Genomic DNA, 19,673 nt, shown 5'->3' with positions numbered 1-19,673 from the left:
AGGCAGCCCCTGGTGCTGGTGACAGAGCGGAGGTACGCAAGCAAGCGGGGAGGGGCTTTTGCGTAAGAGGGGCTCCTGGAAACGCAAGGACCGGCGCCCCTCGCTCCGTAGCTCTCCCACGTGGGGCACGGCTCGGACGAGCTGCCGACTGCGCATCAAGTATCATGCCCGGAAACCAAAACACGCGGCATTAAGTAATGAGGCTTTAGAGCACCCTTATCTGGCCCCGTTACCAGGGGCTCCGCTCTTTGGTGTCCCCATCCAAAGGGCAGGGTCTAGCGCAGGCCGCAGCTATACAACGCCCTGGCCCGATCTCCTGCCCTTGGGCCTTTCTCGGCCTCCTGGGTTCCTCGGTTTCGCTCCCCCCCCCAAATCCCGGGTGCCCGTAGCTCAGAAGGGCAGACAGACCAGAGCAGAGGGTCACCTGGGGCCAGAACGGTCTGGAAGCCCCCAGCTGTGATCAGGGGGCAGCTCTGTGCAAGGACTCCCGTCAACTGTGGAGTGCCTTTGACTCATTTTGCACCCCTTGGATCACACACCAGCAGGTGTACGTGGACTACAATTGTGGAGTTGTGCTGGTGGATGTCATTTATACCAATTTAAAAAAAAGATTTAACAAGCTCCTGCCAAGGAGCAAAGTCGGCCCAGCTTAAAGGCAGAACCATCTGAGATGACGCTCATCAGAGCTCGAAAACCAAGCGGGGTCAGCCCTGGTTAGCCCTCTGATGAGAGACCTCTGAGGAACTTCAGGGATGCCACAGAGCGGAAAGTAATGGCAAATCCACCGCTGCTCTCCTCTTGACTGAAAAACTCCAGGGTCCTGCGTGCAACAATTATTATAAACGGGTCGTTCGCAGGAGATTTTGGAGAGAGCTGTATTTCCTCATGCATCTCTCTGTGAGGGTGGTGTGGTTCCCCCCGGAGCAAAGACCAGATTCCGCCTCCCCTTTTTTCGGTTTGGTTTTTCATTGATCTCCACGCAGCCATCGATATAAGAACACTGAGAAATGACAATCGATCGAGGGGCTGAGGAACAGGAATGGAGGAATTCTTGAATGTTGTTTTGTTGTTTTGCTTTCCCCGAAAACGGTAAATTACAAAAATGGTTATGAAAAAGGCTTCCAGGGGGGGCTGCTTCCTTTCTCCTGCTGCCAGGATTCTATAAACGGAGCCCGGAGATTATTCCTCGTGGCTTACCTACGTCATTAATACGCGTCTGTGGACGGAAAAGAAATTAATCTCCTGCTTTCTACGCTTTCCTTTACCTCAGAGAATGAATAAGGCATAGCACGAAACCCGGTGACAAACCGGAGTCGGAGAGGAAAGCAAGCTCTCACTTTCACCTGCGTACACCATCAATTTCATCTCCACTTTTATGAATAAAGGGAATGTGAACGCACACACACACACACAGAATATTATTTTCTCTGCCCTTCTATTCCCAGGGAGGCATTTCAGCTAAAGAAGACCCCAATGCAAGGGACTCCACAATTCAGGGGTATATGCCAGCCCCTAGACACCCCCCCTCTGCTCACAGGCAGCAATTCAACAGGGGCGGCTTCCCCCAACCTTGCGCTGACGAGCCGTTTCACACCATCCCATCTACTTGCAAAAGCGGACTGAAATTGCATTATTCTCTGTGTGTGGAAACAGGAACACAAACAGGCACATGGGGAAAAGGTCAGAGTCCAAACTCTGGAGATTTTTTTTAAAAAAATCCGCTGCAGAAGAATACATATATAAAGAATATTTTAAAAATTGCATTCTAAAAACATGAAGGAATATACATATATTGTTGGAATTTCCCTTTAGCGCATATGTCTGCACACGTGTGTAGATTGCGCATCAAAACCCTATTGTTTAAAGATTGTTTAGGAGACGGCTGATGGCCCCTCGGGGAACAAATTGGGATTAACGGCCCTACAAGGTATGACTCTGCTGGAAATACAGCCCGGAATTGGCATGGCAACTGTGGAGGGGGGGGGGGGTCCGGCAACATCTGCTATGGGTCTCCACGTCTCCCCCTGGCGGCAGAGAAACAGATCCGGGAGGGGTGGGGGGGTGGAAGGTCCCTCGCTTTATTCAAGGCACATTTCCTCAGACCCTGCAGACGAAAGCTCACGCCTTGAATAAACCTTTGTGGGTCTTAGTGTTTCCCCCCCACCCCCAAAAGAAATCAACATGAACAGATTCAAAATTAGTGCCCCACATGTGGGGGTTGCAGATGAGACCAGGTGGCGTAACCACTAGCAGCGGATCGCATTGACAGAAGAGCAGGCAAGCCTTCAGATCACACAGAGCTCTTCGTCTCCTTTGGAGGAAGGATTCTCTGAGACTTGCCAGCCGGACTCCACCTACAAACCCGAGAACATTCTGCCCTGGAACTAGGATAAGTCATACTCCGAATTTAGAGCACATATCTTTGGAGAAGTGCTGAACTTCTGCCTAAGTTTTTTTTTTTTTCATCGCTGAACATCCTGAAATGAATCATATGTCCTAGGAACAGAGCCAAGTTGGATTTCAGTGAATTCATAACACTCTTAAAGGCGTAACAGGGATGTGTAAGTTGCTGAGCCGGTTGAAAATTCCAGAAGGACAGCTCTCTTGCGCGATGAGTGTAGTCATGGGGCATTCTTACCATTTGCAACAACACAAGCACCCACATCCATGTCAGAATTTCATGCCACATTTAAAGCACTAGGTGTCTCCGTCGCTTAGCCCTGAAGCACACCATGAAAACTTTGCTTTTAGGCTTCTGGGTGAGCCCGCCAAATCAGGAATTGTTCTTTTCAAGAGCGTTCAGCGACCCAAGAGAAACATTTCTTCTGGCAAATTCCACCTGGAAACCCAGAGCGCGTTTTCAACCGAGGGAGGAGTTTTGCTGTCATGCCTTTGAGCAGCTGCGGTCGACCAGCCCCCCCCCCCCCCCCCCCCCCCGCTTATCACGAAGACAAGCGGCCTTATCAGCAAGCGGCTGCTGGAAAGGTACAAGAGGAGGAGCCGCAAAGCCACCAGCAGCCCCACAACTTGGAGGTCATGGCAAACAAGAGCACAGCATGGCTGCTGGAGCATTAACAAACAGAGAGCCCCCCCCCCCGCTGCTTATAAGGAGGCACAAACACCCCCCCTCCCCACTTCCCTTCTTCTGGGGGGGGGGGAGAGAAGGAACCAGGTGTATAAACGGAACATGAAAGCATCACCAAACCGCTTGAAAGTCTCGCCTTCCAAAGGACAGAGAGGCGCATGCGGACTGAAGCGTGCCTCCCCCCCCCCCGCCGCCACATCTAACGGGAAGCACTCTGCAGAACATGCCTGGACACGGGGGGGGGGGGGACGGCCTGGCCGCTCACGCCGCAAGCAGAGCTCCGACTTCTTCCGGAGGACTCCGGCACGTCGACTCCGCCACCGACCAGGTCCGCAGCCAAGAGAAGCCCGCAAGGCGGCCGGGGCTGTGGACATGCAGGGCGCCCGGACTCCGCCACACCCCCTCCTGCCCTGCCAACTTACCCCCCCCCCCCGAATAAAAATGCCGCAGGCAGCAGCTTTCTACCGCACCTGGCCCCGCCACTATTGCCCACTCGGGCCGGCAGCGGCTCTCAGGTGGGACGTCTCCCGTGTCCCTTTCTGGGCCCCTTTCGAGGGGAGGGGCCGGAGATCGGACCCGGGACCTCCCGTCCTCCCCCACGCCCCTCTCGTCCCCATTCCCCTGCAGCTGGGACCCCGGCCCCGCCACCGCCCCCGCAGGCAGCCAGGCAGGCAGGCAGGCAAGACGCGCCGCGGAGAGGACATGCCGTTCCCGCAGCCAGCAGGGCGCACGTGACGGCAGCGGGGGCCGGCCGGGGAAGGGGTCTCAGGCGGGGCACCGGGCGGGCAGCCCCCTCCTCCCCCCCCCCCAATGCCAGCAGGGCCCGGGCGGCGCCCCCATGCCCCGTCCCTCGCTCGCTCACTCACTCACCGGCGGAGCGCTCAGCCGACGCAGGCCTGGGACGGGCAGCGGTGCTGTGGCGAGCCTCTGGCACAGCCTTGGCGGGGGGCTCCGTGGCGGCTGCGAGGCATCCTCCCTGGCGGGCGCTGGCCTAGACTGACTGGGGCGGGCGGGCGGCGGGCACGGCGGAGCCTCCTCACCCTGCGCGGCTCTGGCGCTTCTGGCCGGGGACGAGGCGGGCGGCGGCGGCGGAGGAGGAGGAGCAGGAGCGGCCCATTGTATAACCGGCGGGCGGGGCTGCCTCGGCCGGGCGCCGCTGATGTCACACCCCGCACGTGTACCCTGGCGAGGCCACCGGCAGTTCCGGGAAGGCCCCCATTGGCCGGCGCGCTGAGCCAATCGGAGGGCGCCGCTCCGACTGCATAATCGCCGGCCCCAGCCTCGCCATTCACGCAGCGCCGCACCGGAAGCCGGGTTGCCATGCCGACCAGCAGGCTCCCCGGGCCGGGATGCCAACCGCCGGGCGGGGACTGGAGACTTAGAAGCCCATCTTTCGAGTCTGCCTGATTTGCAAACGGGGGTCTGCGGCATTTTATCCCATTTATGACGGCCCCAGATCCCACACACGCTAAATCTCCAGGGTGTCCCCAAGCAGGAGTTGGCAACCCTAGCTGAGCCCCGTCCCTATCCAAATGCCACCCATGCAGGCTCTACCCCCACATGCCCAAGAATTTCCCAGTCCAGATTTGGCGACACTAGCGGTGGGCTGTCAGCCGTGGCTTCTCTGGCCGAGCGGCCCAAAGCAAGAGACTGGCCTGGCCGTAGTGCAGAATTCTGGTTGCCAACTTTGAGCTGGGGAATTCCTGGAGATTGGGGGGTCTTGGGGGAAAACAGAGCGCAAAGCAGATGTGATGCCACAGAGCCCCTCCCCCCAGCTGTCATCTCCTCCAATGAAACTGATCACTGTGATCACTATAGAGTCCAGATCAGCTGTGATTCCATAAGAACTCCAGGCCACACCTGGAGGTTGACAAGCCCAATGCAGAAACACCACAAGGGCTCTGTTTATTTAAAATATACATTTCCATGGCTGCCTCTCTCCGGAGCAGTTCAGAAACCAGCAGTTCAGAAACACCAAAATGATAAATTATTGTTATATTTATTACTTGCCACTATCAGCAGAGCGGCAGATGACATAACAATAAATCCACCAAAAATACATGATATTATTGATCCCCTCATTAAAAGTATGGTACAGAGGTACAACTACTGATAATTTTTAAAGTTGGGCTTTTGTTCCCCGCTTTTCACTACTCTGCCGGAGTCTCAAAGCAGCTTACAATCGGCTTCCCTTCCTCTCCCCACCACAGGCACCCTGTGAAGGAGGTGGGGCTGAGAGCTCCAAGAGAACCGCTCTGTGAGAACAGCTCTTAGACAACTGGGATGGGCTCTTAACCACTCAACAACAGAGGCCGAGAGGGAAAAGCACAAAATATTGACTCTGGTGTGATTATCTGCTGACCACACCTCCTTACTTAATAAGCCCTTCTCAGCCCGCCAAATCTGCTGGAAGAGATCAATATTTGGTTAATTAAGTGCTGCTTCCAAAGCAATGAACCAGAAGCGGCTCAGGTCCTTCCAATCCCTCTCCTCTTCTGAAGGCCTTTTGTTTGGGGGTGCAAAGTCCACCAGCGCTCTGCAACCCAGGCCCCAGTTCCCCCATCTCACTGCAGGTCGTTATGGGATGCCGAGGCTCCCTGTGCCTTGCAGCAATCTGAGGCGGTCGCACACAGTCAACAGAAGTCAAAACGCCACAAGTTGTTTACTAGATAGGCTGCCTGTATTGTATAATGCTTCTACCCTTGTGGTCACACTTCACACTGACCATAGGCCATGAAGGAGAGTGGCATTTCAAAGAGTCATTTAGCTGTGCCGGTCTGATGCAGGCGAACCAAGTTTGCATCCAGTGGCACCTTTCAGACCAACCTAGTTTAAGCATAAGCATCTGTGCGCATGCATTGTATCCGAACAAGTGTGCTTGCACACGAAAATTAGAAGAAGAGTTGGTTTTATACCCCGCTTTCACTACCCTGAAGGAGTCTCAAAGCGGCTTACAAGTGTCTTCCCTTTCTCTCCCCACAACAGACACTCTGTGAGGGAGGGGAGGCTGAGAGAGCCCTGAGATTACTGCCCGGACAAGAAGAGCACTATCAGGACTGTGAGAAGCCCAAGGTCACCCGGCCAGCTGCCTGTGGGGAAACGGGGAATCAAACCCAGCTCATCAGATTAGAAGCCGCCGTTCTTAACCGCAACACTAAGTTAACACCTTGAATAAAACTTTGTTGGCCTCAAAGGTGCCAGTGGACTCAAACTTTGTTTAGAAGATTCGGTCCCTCTTTTTACTGTGTCTGCATTCTAGGCATTAGAGCGGGAAGCCCTCCGGCCCTCTGCAAAGCCCCCTTCATGCTTCCTATGGCAGACTCCCTATGGACTGTCATCGTGCCCTTCTGGCCCCACGGGCTCCTTCCTGCGTGCGCAGAAGGGTGGCACTTGGCCATCTTCAGGACAGGGCGTTTCCATGCAGAGTTCCTGTACACTGGCCTCTAGGTTTATACACACACAAGAAAACTAGGAAATATACACATCATTACGTAACTGTGTGTTTGATCAGTACAAGGTGTTCAGCTCACTTATATATGTCATTGTTTGTTTTTCCTTAGAGAACCCAAGTGCATTTAGGCACCAAAAAGGATGGTAGGCAAAAAATAGAGCCACAACCTCTTTTTTTTGTTTGTATCTATCACATTAAAAAAGAAAAAAGTCCTTGCAAAGAGGTATCATTGCTGGTCAGGCCCCATTTGCAGCTTCTTTATTATTTTGTTTCTCTTTATTTAATTCATTTATACGCTGCCTTTCTCCCCACAGGGGAGCCACAGCAGCTGACGTTAGTTCTCCTCGTGACCCTCATAGCAACCCTGCAAGGTAGGCTGGGCTGAAGAAGTGTGACTGGCCCAGGATCCCCTCCCAAGCTCCCATGGCACAAGGTGGGGGGGGAGTTCAAACCCGGGACAGGATCTGCAAAGATTTGGGCTTGTTTGGCATCATAATCTGGAGTGCCCAAGGGTGGGCACTCTTTAAACTCCCCCCTCCCCAAGGAACGTAGCAGAGAGAAACCGCCGCTAGCCTCCAGCCGGAGCATGAGAGAGGAAAGCAATGGATGTTGTTTGTTGCGGAGATGTCTCAAATGTTACATCTGCGTGTGTCGAAACAAATTCGGGAGAAAAGCTGCCTGCGACCCTCCCAACCCCTCCTGCCAGTTCTCAGACGCACACAACCTTTATGCTCCCCTTACAAAAGCCGCCGGGTCTTCCATTGTGTGTCCTTTGTCCTCGGAAACAGTGGGATCCCGAATGACTCCCTGGGCCTATTCTCTGAGCCCTCTTAGCCCAAGCTGGGGCACACCAACCATAGCTTCACCTTCCATCGGATCTCTGATGCACAGCCATGAGCAATAGGTGACCCCACTGACCCCCCCTCCCCTCGGCAGGATAGGGAGCCTTCCGGTTTGGCTATTAATTAAAGGCTCATTGTCAAAGAAGACCTTAACTCAACAAGGTGGCATTATGCATTTTAGACAAAATGTCAATGTTTGCCATTTGTTTATATCCTGTTTTTCTCTTCCCCCTCCCTTGGGATTCAAAGCAGTTCACAGCCTTGGTCTCCCCACTCCTATGTACTCTCTAAACAACAGCCCTGGGAGGTAGGCCAGGCTGAGAGTTTGCAGCGGGCCCAAAGTCACCCGGCCAAGTTTCCATGACAGGATTCAAACCCACTCTTTTAGACAGGCAAACTTGTGAATTTTCACAGAACCCCTCATCCTATACAGTGAAAAAACCAGCCATTTCTCTGCCCTGCGTGAAACCTGGAAAGAGACTTCTTGTTCCAGGAATACTCACACAGGTTTATGCTAAACCCGAATGGAAACAGTAGGGGCAAAATAAGCAGCCAACAGATGGGAGGCAAGGAAGGGGGAATAAATTTCACACCCTGAGGGGGAGAGAAGGACATGCTTTCTCCAACTCCCACCATCACGCTATTCCCCCCACTCCCCTGCCAGTCTGCACTGTCCCTTTGACCAGCTTCCCCTTGCATGCCCAATAATCTGAGGGGACTGGAAGCTTTTCCAACAGAAAACTCCCCAGCATCCAACTAACAAATAGACACAGTGATTCTCTGATGTTCCCCGTAGGAAACCCATGACGGTCAACCGGATCGCGGACAAATAAGCCGGACAAGCGCCTGCTGCAAGCGACAAACGGGAGGCTAGATTAAGCCGCAGAGCGGTTGGGGAAAAGAGGCCTAGGAGAGCGCCCTGAGTAGCCCTGGGCCCTTAGATCGGGCTGCCTACAGAAGGGCCGCGGTGACTAATTTTAAAACATCCGTTGTCGTGCTCTGAAGAGAGAGCACGAAAAGCCCAAGCGTGGCAGTCCTTTGAAAAGACTCCGCACAGGGCAGGATGACCAATGCTGATGCAGGGATGTAGCTCTGGCAGATTCCCACTCACCCCCCCTTTACAAACGCATGTAGTGAAGAACAGGAACTGATTAGGCGGGAGATCTGATTGGCCGGCTGGCCTGTCCGCCTGTGGAGTCGGAACTGCCCCAAAGCATCTGCACAGGGATGCCTTAGAAAACGTAATAATTCCTTCTCCCCTGCCCCTATCTCAAAAAGGCCTAATATGACGAATACTTTTCAGGAGGCAGGTTAAGTAAAGAAATATTATATTCGAGTTCGAGGCCTGTTCGAAAAGCCACTCAGACTGCAGGATCCTTCTGTGTCGCTACGCCAGGGACGGAACTATCAGCAGTGTTAACTGCACAGCCTCAAAGTGCGCTGAACAGCATGGGGTGGGTGAGTGCTTTAGCTGTTGTCAGAGGCACCTACGGCAGAAATGCTCATTAAAAGTCCCTTTAAAGCGGCAGAGGAAGAGAAAACGGAGAGCGCCAATGCGCCCGCGATGGCTAATCCAGATCCAGTTCACTGTGGCTGCCATTCCCTGTGGTTTTTCACCCCTGCTTCCGCACCCTCCCTGAGTGACAAAGGATGCAAGGTTGGCAAATTAACACACATGCCCTCTCTCCAGAAGCAGCAGCACTATGATGGGAACCTGGAGAGGAAGAAACGGCAGAGGCAGTTGCTCATTCTTATCCCAAAATAGCCAAAAGGCAGGGCAAAGTGCGCACAAGAGCTTATGCCCAGGATAAAACTTGGGTGGTCTTCAAGGCACCACTGAACTTGGCTCTGCCGCTTCGGAGCAACATGGCCGCCCGCACGGAGCAATCGAAAAGACGGCCCTCCTTAATGTACACAAACTCTCCCACCAGGGCCGAGATCGGTACAAGCCTCTTCCCCGCTTGGTCCTCGAGAGGCTGCACGTTTTCTTGATGCGGGGATCTGCAAGACTTTTGGGTTGGACAGACGGAGGAGGAGAGGCGGCCGGAATAGCAACAGGATGCCTTAACTTCCCGCTATCTGCTTAACCCTTCAGGCTGTGTTCTGCTCTGGGGCCAACCCCACCTCCTGAATGCCTTGGCTTTTCCCAATAACTGCATTCGTGGGACGTCTAACGCAAGGATCCACTTCCCAGCACTCTCCTCCTGCACAAGATCCCAAGCCCACAAGATGAAGCAAACTCCACAGCTCTCCTCTCCAGTTCTCCCTTGGAAGGGCTTCTTGCCTCTCTGGAGAGGGGGGGGGGGCTTGGGACCAGGTTTTAATCTTTCCCCCCCCTCGCCCCCCTTTGCAGAGGCCTCCGGGAATCCAGACCCGCATAACAAAGTCCACCTTCAACCCAGAGCCTTGCTAAAGTCCAAATTCCCTGCAACAACAAAGCAGAGAATCTAGGGAACGGGCGTGCGGTTCTCAGGGTTGCCAATTCTGGATTGGGAAGCTCCTGGAAATTTGGGGAGGGCAGAGTTTGAGAAGATGAGGGCCCACCCTCCAAAGCAGCCGTTTTCCTCCAGGGGAACTGATCTTCCACTTCCAGAGATCAGCCGTAACCCTCCAGGCTCTACCAGGAGGTTGGCAACAATGCTTAGGAATTCCGCCCCGCCCCCCCCAGCTCTCTGCCTAAGCCTGTAATCGGTGCAAACGCTGATTCTGAGCGAGTGTAGTCCACATTCTTTCCATAACCAGGTCATCTGATCAGGCCGCCGGTTGCTGCCAGCTCTTATGTAACACCCTCCCAGCTCAGCTCACACGGGCTGGACACTGCCCCCCACCCGAACCGTGTCTGGAAGGAGGCGGAGCCTCTGCCGCAAGCCCCTCCTCTGCCCCCTCCCTCCTGCTCACACGCCGGCCCAGGCCGCGTTGCCAAGGGTGGTTATTTCCACACCGCCGACCGCAGGAACAAGAGGAGGCGGCCCATAAAAGGCAGACGGGAACATAGTGTTCTCTTGGCTCTCTCGGGCGAGTTCAGGCGCCTGCCAGCTCCTCGCCCCTTTCTTTCCATGCGGAAAACATGCTAATTCTGCTCTTCAAACAGACAGGGACAAGATAATAGCAAGGCGACTGTGGGGGAACAAAGCCAAGGAGAACAAAGGCCAGGTGGCTATGCCCAGGGGAAAGCCAGCAGCCCTGGGACAGTGGATCATTGTTTTAGGGGTGGCTATTAGCACCCACCCATCCACCCACCCAGGCTGACTGCAGAACATCCTTGAGAGGGTGCCCTGAAGCCATTAGCAGTGGGTGCACAAAGTATAAAGGAGAACGGTGAATGACTGCGGGGGGGGGGGGAGCTTTGGCAAGTGGTGGGAGCCCCTCCCACACGGCTGTGGGTCTGAATCCTCCTTATTTATTTATATTATTTATTTTTGTTTACATTTTTATACCACCGTTCCCAGCAAGCTAGCTCACGGCGGTTCACAAAAGAAAGACATTGTTACCTCCTATAAAAACGTATATAATTAATAACCCCTTAAAAACAGTCCTCAATAATACGTAAAATGGGAATAAATCTCATAAGACCTAAGATATACCCCGCCCCACATTCCAGAGCATCGGTCTTGGTGTCAGTGGAGACATTGGCTGTTTTTCAGGTCCACTCACCTGCCCACTGAGGGAGAGGAGGGAAATAATGCTCCAAGGGGGGTGGGGGGGGTTAAACCTCTTGACCTTTTGCCCTGTCCCCTCCACACTACTGGATAATGTCAGGCTCCCAATTGCAAAAAGCTCTCCTACAATTGATTTATCTTTAAGATGCTGCAAAACTTTGCACTATTGATTGGTGCAAAAGGCTAATACACCACTGCCTCAGTAGAGCTCATAATTATGCATCAGCCTAAAGGGGTTTCCAGCGGGGAAGTCCCCCCCGCCCCCCAAATCAAGCAGCTGCAGAATCTGACAACAAAGGGCCTTGCCAGCAGAGTTTGGTACTTACCACCAACTTTCTTTGCATCACTGACAGTGTGGAAAAGTGGTGGGGTGCCAATTCAGGCACCCAGCTCTAAGAACAGTAGTTCCTGCTAGGATCTGGGAGCCCCGGGTTCGAATCCTTGCTCTGCCATGGAAGCCCACTGGGTGACCTTGGAAAGTCACACGCTCCCAGCATCACCCACCCCACAGGGCGGTTGCGAGGATAAAACAGAGGAGAGGAGGACGCCACAAGCTGCCACGGGAAGAATGGTGGGGTGTAAATGAACCAAATTAATAACATAATTTCAGCAGGTTCAACGCCACGCTTCCAGATCCTCCGGTTCGGAAAGGCTGCTGCCCCCTGCAGGCAGTGCCCGGCCTCGTCCAGGAATTCCAGCTCGACAGCTTGTTTCGGCAAGAGAACCCCGCCCAGCCGCACACTCCTCTGGGACACTATGTTCCAGAACATCAGAACTGGGGCAGTGCTGTGGAGGGAAGTGGTGCGTGGCGGAGACGCTGGGAAACAGGGCTCTGCACGTGGCCAAGCACTCTGCCGCATACACACCCCCGGGAGGTGCGCACTGCCGCCAGCAGGACTTTGGCACCCAGAGTCTGAGACGATGTGGCTTCGCCCGGCCTCATCACCCGCCTTTGCCCTACTGCCCGCCCGGCGCGTTTGGGGCACTTCATAAAAGTAGAACCTTGTATTTCCGATTCCGTTTCCACCCGTTCAGAACTCTCCCCCCCCCTCCCAAACACACATAGACACGTACCAGAGGCGATTCCTTAGAAGGTTCCACAGGATCGAAAGTCCTAAGCAGACCAGGAGCTGATTCCGCAGGAACACCTACCGGCTGCTGCGTTCGGCTAGGTCGGTCTCACCGGCTGACCTGCCGCCCCCTGCCCCCAACTCTGTCGCTTGTTGGCTTTTAATCCTTCACGAAGAGCACTTCAACAGGGAATGGGGTCCCGAGCTGAGTCGCCTCCAACGCTTCCCTTCCTATACTCTCCTCCTCAGAGTCCCAGGGAGGAAGGAAGCAAGTACCTCCCGGTGGGTCATTCCTCGAGGACCCAATCAGTCACCAACGGGAACCCCTGCATTTCGTCAAGGGACTGCCGGCCGTGCCTCCCTGGGGAACAGGGTCTGAATGCTGGAGATCTGCAGCGGATAATTATAACTGATCCCTCCAGAGGGGCCTTGACCCGGCAGGATGCTCCAGCCTCTGATGTCCCCGGCGCTAATCCGGCCGCTCTCTGGCGCCCGCTCACCTCTGCCGCCAAGAGTTAAGCTTCCCTTGAGCTGTCCTCTTTTGGCCACATGTTCTGTCCCGCCAGCTGCCCGGTCCCAGCGATGCCACGCCACGTACCGCAGCACTTGTCAGATCCCTCCACCCCGACCGACTGGCTTTCTGGGTCATCCGATGACGGAGGAATCGCCCGTCCTTGGGGGAGGGGATTCATTCACACGTTCGGGACGCCACGAGCGCGGCTTAAGAGTCCCAGCTCTTTCGGCCTTCTGCCTTATGAAGCACCTCGGCTGCCTACCAAAGCTGGGATCCACCTACCCATCTGTTCTTCCTGGTCTTAATTTTTTCCTTCCTTCGGAAAAGGGATTCCTCGTAGAGGGTCCCCTCTGGCACCCCAATCCCGCTGGATTTTCCCTTTGAGGGAACGTTAGTGGAACTGGACACGCTAAAGATTGACCTAGTAAAGGCAAAGGAAGCTGAGCGGGAGGGGGTGGGAGACCTGTCACAAAAGAGGATGTCCGGAAGGAAGAGAAGGAGTCCATCTCACACAGGCCAGGAGGGGGGGGGAGAACACTGGAAGGAGGGGAACAGCCCTCCCCTCCCGCAGGATGCCTCTTATACCTTCAGAGAAAACCAAGAGGCAGGAAATCCTGCTGGGTTTTTTCTTTTTCAGAGAGAGATGGGTTGTTGGGGATCTGTTGGTCATGCTGGTCTTTTGGGCCCATGCAAGCAATCCCCAAGCAAGCAATCAGGCCGCTGTGTTTCTCTCTTCCTCTAGCTAAATGTTGACTGGCATTACCCATCAGGATGGACAAAACGGTCAGAGGATGGACAAAACGGCACAGAAGGAGACTGGGCCGACTGATGGAAAAGACCAACCTTTAAGACCAACTGCTGCTTCAGAGCAATATGGCTACACTCCTGAATCTAGCTTAAAGGGAACCTCCATGTTCAGAGGCAGTCAACATCAGAATCCCAGGGGCAGGAGGCAGCCCTCCCCCACCAGCTCCCCCTTCCTTGATAATGTATCACTATCATTTGCAAAATTGGCACTCCACCTTCCTACCTGTACAAGGACCACCTATATACTCCCTTCCCTTCTCCCAGAGCTGCCCCTGCCAGTGAGTTCCCTAACAGCTGCCTGCAGCCTTTCCAGGTCCTGGGGGGAGGGGAAATCCATCCGCAGAGTTCTTCCACACCCCCCCCCCAATCTAGTGCCTGTCAGTTTAGGGATCTGCAGCTTCCAAGCCTCAGAGAGAAGTGGAAGGAGAAGGGGGTGGTCATCAGGAGTGGGGGACGGAAGGCAAGGAGACTCAGGGGTGGGACAGCCCCCCTGAGTGGGTGTTAAGCGCTGAGTGGCGCTTAAGGCATGAGACCAGCTCCTCCTCCAAGGCCTTACCAGAAATATATAGTGGAACAGACATATATAATTTCCCCATCTACAGCATTTCTACTCACACCTTCCCTCCCCCCCGCCACATCATTTTTTCTTTCCTGCTCCTGTGCCCTGACTTCCTGGCATCATCCAAAAACCTTCTCCACCCACTTCCACGGATGCTTTCAGAAGCCAAATGGTGAGACAATCCAACACACGCCCCCTTCCAAATAAAATCAACTCAACTCTTTTTTATAGGAACTGTGATGCTATACGGAAAGCAGCAGTATTAATAGGGGGTTGTTTATTAATATATTTAGCCCCCAGCCCTCCCCCCCACAAAACCCTCAGCTGGAATGCTTAATAAAACCACACCATTTTGGCTGAAAGAGCAGTCTCCTCATGCATGCACACACACAGAGATGTATACGCCACAACCAGTTTCCATTAAGAAGATTAGCAGGAAAGGAGGAAAAAATGGATCCCTGAAAAAATCCACATAAAATCACCAGGTGCAAAACCAGCCTGCATCCTCCTCATCCCCCCCACCTCAGTTCCCTTCCCACTCTCAGTGACTAAAGCACCCAGACCGAATCACAACCAAACACTCCCCTTCCAGAGACACTCCCCTTCCCCTAAATTCTCTATGCCTCCCCTTAAATTGCTGCACTTCTCCCTCAAATCTTAAACCCCTTTCTGGATTCTCCCTCAGGGCGGCCCTCCTGCTGTCCCCCCCCCTCCCTAGGCCTCTTCTAGCAGTGCCCCCTTCTCTTTTCATTCCTTTGGCTTCCTCCCTTTCTGCCTTACCCCCCTCTCTCATCTCATTCCAGAGTGCTTCCCAAAGCCCAACCCTCCCTTTTCCTCAAAACCATTTTCATCTACGTCCCCACCATTCTCCCTTACGGCAGCCCCCTAAAAATCACAATAGCCCACCCTCTTGAGCTACCAGTGGCTCATGGTAATTGTAGTCCCTGGGCATCTGGAGAGCCCCCGATTGGCCATCCCTGCTCTAGGACTGCCATTTCTCCTATCCTCTGTGGCAGCCCATGCTCTAGCTCTCCAGAGACTACACCTACCATGAGCATTGCTGGCAGGGGCTGATGGTATTTGTAGTCCCTGGGCATCTGGAGAGCCACTCCTACAAAATCCACTCTCCAAAACAGCCCTTTTCCCATGAAACCAGAGTCAATCCCCGGAGAACTCCAGGCCGGCCTAGGAGGTGGGAACCCCATTATCTGCCTCCCCCCTTTCCAAGTCCACCCTTCTCGCCCTGCCTGCCATCCCCCCTCCCCACCAGAACAGCCTCGTTTAACGCCCCCCCCCCGTCCTGCCAGCACCCCTAAAGCCTTCCGTCTCCCAGTTCCTCCGGCGCTGCCCTCCCCATTGCCACCCCACATGTGCGCCTCCGCGGCCTATTCCTCAAAGCCATTTTTGTCTGCCTCCCCACCGTTCTCCCTTACGGCAGCCCCCTAAAAACCGCAATAGCCTCTCCCACCCTCTTGAGCTAGCAGTGGCTCATGGTAATTGTAGTCCCCGGGCGCCGCCGCCCCCCCCCCAAGGATCTTACTCCCACTCCCCCCCCCCCCCGAGCTCCTCTTACTTTGACAACCGGGCCTCTTCTGCGACTTGCACTCCGCGCAGCCACCGCTCCGGCACCATGCACCCGTCTGCGTGAGCCGAGCCACCGCCGACCACGCCCCCTTCCTCCCGCCTTCCCATTGGCCGGCTCTCCGGGCGCTCTCCGCCCCCTTCACCCCCGCCGACGCCCATTGGGCGCTCGATCTCGGACGTCATTCCCCGGCCGCCGCATCATTGGTCACCCAGTCCTGCAACATGCACGAAGGCGCGTGAAGCGAAAGCTGTCCCCGGCCAGGTGAGCCCCCCCGCAGGCTCTTGACGCCTCTCCGCCTTTGCCCGGCTCGGATTGGACGGCCGCGTGGCAGCATGCACCGCTACGCGTGCTCTGGCCGCGCCCACCTCCGTTTCCGATTGGCCGAGTCTTCAAATCCTGCTTCCGATTGGCTCGCTGAGGCCCAGCCCGCTGCTTTGGAAAACACACGTGAGGCCCGGATCACGGGGCCGCTGCTGCTGTGTATGTTTACGGCGGCGGAGAGCGAGCGAGGGGGCGGGGCCAACGGGGAGGGGCGTGGCCTCGGCGGAAAAATCGTTGGGGCTCGGGAGGCACTGGGGGAGGGGCGCGGCTGGATCTGAAGAATTAACAAAAAATCATTTTTCTCAGATTATGAAATTTATAAAACAGCATTTTAAAATTCTCCCTGGTGAATAATGGGGCCCTTTCCAGGCTCCTGTTATAGGACAGGGTTGCTTACATAACATTGACAACTTGTGACGGGATTATAAAACATCACAGTGTGAGGCGTGACCAAATCTCTCAGGCTGGCAAAGGCTTCTCTCACTAATTTATTTAATTCTTGCAATCCAAACTTCATGCCCACACACACCACCCTCTCCTCGGGAGCTGCATTTATTGTGCATTTTAATGCCGCATTTCCATCCTGTCAGGGTCCGCAAGGCAGTGAACATGAAAACAGTTCAAAATACAGTCAACATTATAATTACAAAATATAAACCAAACATCAAAAAGCGCGCCAATCACTGTTAGCTGGGCATATGCAAGATGGGCTAGAAAGTGTGTTTGTGTAGCATATTTATTTACTTAATTTGTTTTCTGCTTTTCAAAGGGAACCCAAAGTTTCCCGTCCTCCATTTCATGCTCACAACAACCCTGTGAGGGAGGTGAGGCCGAGAGTATGTGACTGGCCCAAGGTGACCCTGGAAGAGTTGAATTCGAACACAGGTCTTAAGTAAACCCTATTGACCACTATAGCACACTGGCACGGGCAGATACACATTTGTGTGCATATTTTATCCAGGGGCTCTCCAGATGTCCATGGACTACAATTCCCATGTGCCCCTGGCCAGCATGCTTCAATTAAACCACTAAATAAAACACGTGGTCCTTCGTAGAACAATGAACATGCATGCGTTGGGTCGGGCACATACCTATGGATACATCTTTGGAAAAAGCCCTCGTTTCCCACCTGCACCCCCTCTGCCCCATACCAATGGGGTGCAGTAAATTAGAAACATCTGGATGCATGTGGGGTGGGGAAGAGAAGAAGGCAATGAAGGAGGGAGAGGAGATCCCATAAACATTCATTCACAGGATAATATGAAGTAGTCAGACTGAGTCTTGGAGTAGGGCTCTGCAACACCCGGGTTCGAATCCCCTCTCTGCCATGGAAGTTTGCTTGGTGCTGTCAGGCCGTTCATGCACACTCGGCCAAACCTACCCCATAGCATTGGGGTGAGGATAAAGCAGAGCCTGCTTGGCCATTTGGTAATTGAGGCTGGGTTACACTTAGGCCAACACACTCTGGCCTAACCTAACGCACAGGGTTGCTGTGAGGAGAAAGTGAAGGATAGGGAAGTGATGTAAGCCACTTTGGATTCCCATTGAGGAGTCAGGCAGGGTATCGATGAAAGCAAGCCAGCTTGGTGTGTGGTTAAGAGCGGTGGCCTCTGATCTGGAGAGCCAGGTTTGATTCCCCTGCTCCTCCAAATGCAGATAGCTGGGTGGCCTTGGCTAGTCACAGTCCTCTTAGAGCTGTTCTCTCAGAGAAGGTCTGTCAGAGCTCTCTCAGCCCCACCTACCTCACAAGGTGTCTGTTGTGGAGACCTGTGGGCAGTGAAAGGCGGGGTACAAAAACCACTGTTCTTCAAATAAATCAGAATGAATAATATGGAAAGCAAATATCACCTATCCCGAAATAAGGTGGCTCACCAATTTAAGAAATTGCAATTAAAAAGAATATAATCAATATAAAAACAAAGCAGAGCATAGCAACGGCATAAAACATGGTTGAGCGACTTAAGAGTGATCTTAAAATAGCTAGAAGCAGGCCATAATAAACGGCTAAAAAAAGAGACAGAAAAACCATCCCTCACTTAAAAGCTTGGGTAAATATAATCAGTTTGGCCTGGAGCCTGCGAGCTGATTACCCTTTGGACTCTTTTGCATAGACGTCATCGGCATGAAGCTCTGGAGGACCTCCTTCTTAGGAAACCCTCAAGTAGCATTAGCCTCTGAATTTCCCTCCATGCCAGTCCATTTGCTCTTAACATCTATGTGTCAGGCAGAAATTCAGCAGGTGGAGCTTTTCCCTACCTTGGAAACCAGGTAACTGCTTGGAGTCTTTCCTGTTTTGTCACGCACCTGTGAAAAGCAAAGCAATCTGGGTGGAAACTGAACTCTCCTAGATAATTGAGGGGCAAAGACAGAATAGACTTTGGGTTGCCAGTCTGCAGGTGAGAATAGTCTTCTTCGGAGGCTGCTTCGGAGGGTGGACACTGAACTCCACCAAAGCCCCTCCAAGCCCCCCCCCAACCCACCCTGCTCCCCACCCTGCCCCCCCCCCACATCTTTGCTCTTGGGGTCATCATCTCCTCCTTAAAAAATTCAGAGATCTTTTTTTTTGGGGGGGGGTGAGCCTGGGGATGAGAGGGCTTGGGAAGGGGAAGCGGCTCAGCAGGAGTTTACCCTCCAGATCAGCTCCCTTTTCCAGGGGAATTTATTGTTGTAGTTTAGAGAGCAGCTGTAATACCAGGAGATATCCAGGCCACACCTGGTGTTTGCCAACCCTAGTCCTCTTACTTCCAATAGATATCAAGGTGCAGGAGACAATAGGAAGCGTGCCCTAGCTTTCCTTTAGACAAGCAGCCTTCCAGGGTCTCAGGTAGGTCTTTTGCATGCTACCTGACCCTTTATCTGAAGACTCCAGGGACTGAACCTGGGACCTTTGGCGTGCTATGCCAGTGGCTCTGCCACAGAGCCAGGGCCCCTCTCCAGGGCTCTTCCACACCGCCTTCCTGCAGAGCTCACCATCTCCCTCTCCCAACCCCACAGCAGGGACTCCTGCTGCCTGCAGCCTGACCCACAGTGACATAAGGCACATTGAACTCCTCCCACTGCCCCATGGCTCGCATCCTTGGAGGGCACAGGCGATTTCCAGTTTGGGCACAGGAATCCGCCTGCCGCAGGCATGTTCTTCCTGCTCCCGAGCAGGGCAAATCACAGCCTAGAAAGCTGGGTCAGGAGGTGAGGACATTTTGTTCCCGTCTGACTGTAATTATTAATAGACCAGCTCCAGGGCCTAGCTGTTCCCTCTTCCACCCACACCAGCTGGAAGAGCAATTCGCCACATCCTGCGATTGGCTGGAGCCACAATGACGCCGTCTTGGGCCTCCGCCACGGATCACACCTAGACTCGCTTAGTGGGACAAAAAGAATCCTCCAGATCCCTCTGTGAAAACAAAAGGGCAGACACCCAACAGCACCCACTGGCCGGCCTCTCCCTTTTTCAGACACCCGGCTATCTCACACCACCATCTACCACAGACAGGCAGCCGGATCACTCACACATCTGCCTCCGTTTATTTACATCCCGCTTGTCTCCCGTTGGGACTCAAAAGCAGCATGGAGTATCATTCTCGCCTCCCGTTTCTCACAACAGCCCTGTGAAGTAGAACCAGGCGGAGAGGGGCCCTAGGATGCCCAGCAAGCTTCTAAGGTAGAACTGGGGGTTCAAACTGGGGTCATCCAGGTTCCTAGTCAGCATTTCAGTCCAGAAAGGGGAGCACAGAACAGTGCTACCCAGGTCCAGCTCCGATGCCTCTGGGGAAGCAAGAAATC

General features: G+C 53.9%; 1 protein-coding gene across 2 annotated transcripts in view; it reads right to left on the bottom strand.

Moving 5' to 3' along the window:
- PER1 (period circadian regulator 1) overlaps positions 1-15,651 on the bottom strand; it is a 30,681-nt gene extending 15,030 nt beyond the window's left edge. The window contains exon 1 of one of the 2 annotated variants that reach the window (XM_077313615.1): positions 15,561-15,651. The gene's annotated coding sequence lies outside the window, so the exon portion shown is untranslated. Of the gene's footprint in view, positions 1-3,955; positions 4,256-15,560 lie in introns of those variants that run through there. The other variant, XM_077313614.1, reaches the window with a different exon arrangement.
- Between the last annotated feature and the right edge of the window lie 4,022 nt (positions 15,652-19,673).

This window comes from Paroedura picta, chromosome 16 (assembly GCF_049243985.1).
Source record: "Paroedura picta isolate Pp20150507F chromosome 16, Ppicta_v3.0, whole genome shotgun sequence".
Lineage (NCBI taxonomy): Eukaryota > Metazoa > Chordata > Lepidosauria > Squamata > Gekkonidae > Paroedura > Paroedura picta.
Note: the sequence above shows the minus strand (reverse complement) of the source record. Positions and strands in the feature narration are given on the sequence as shown.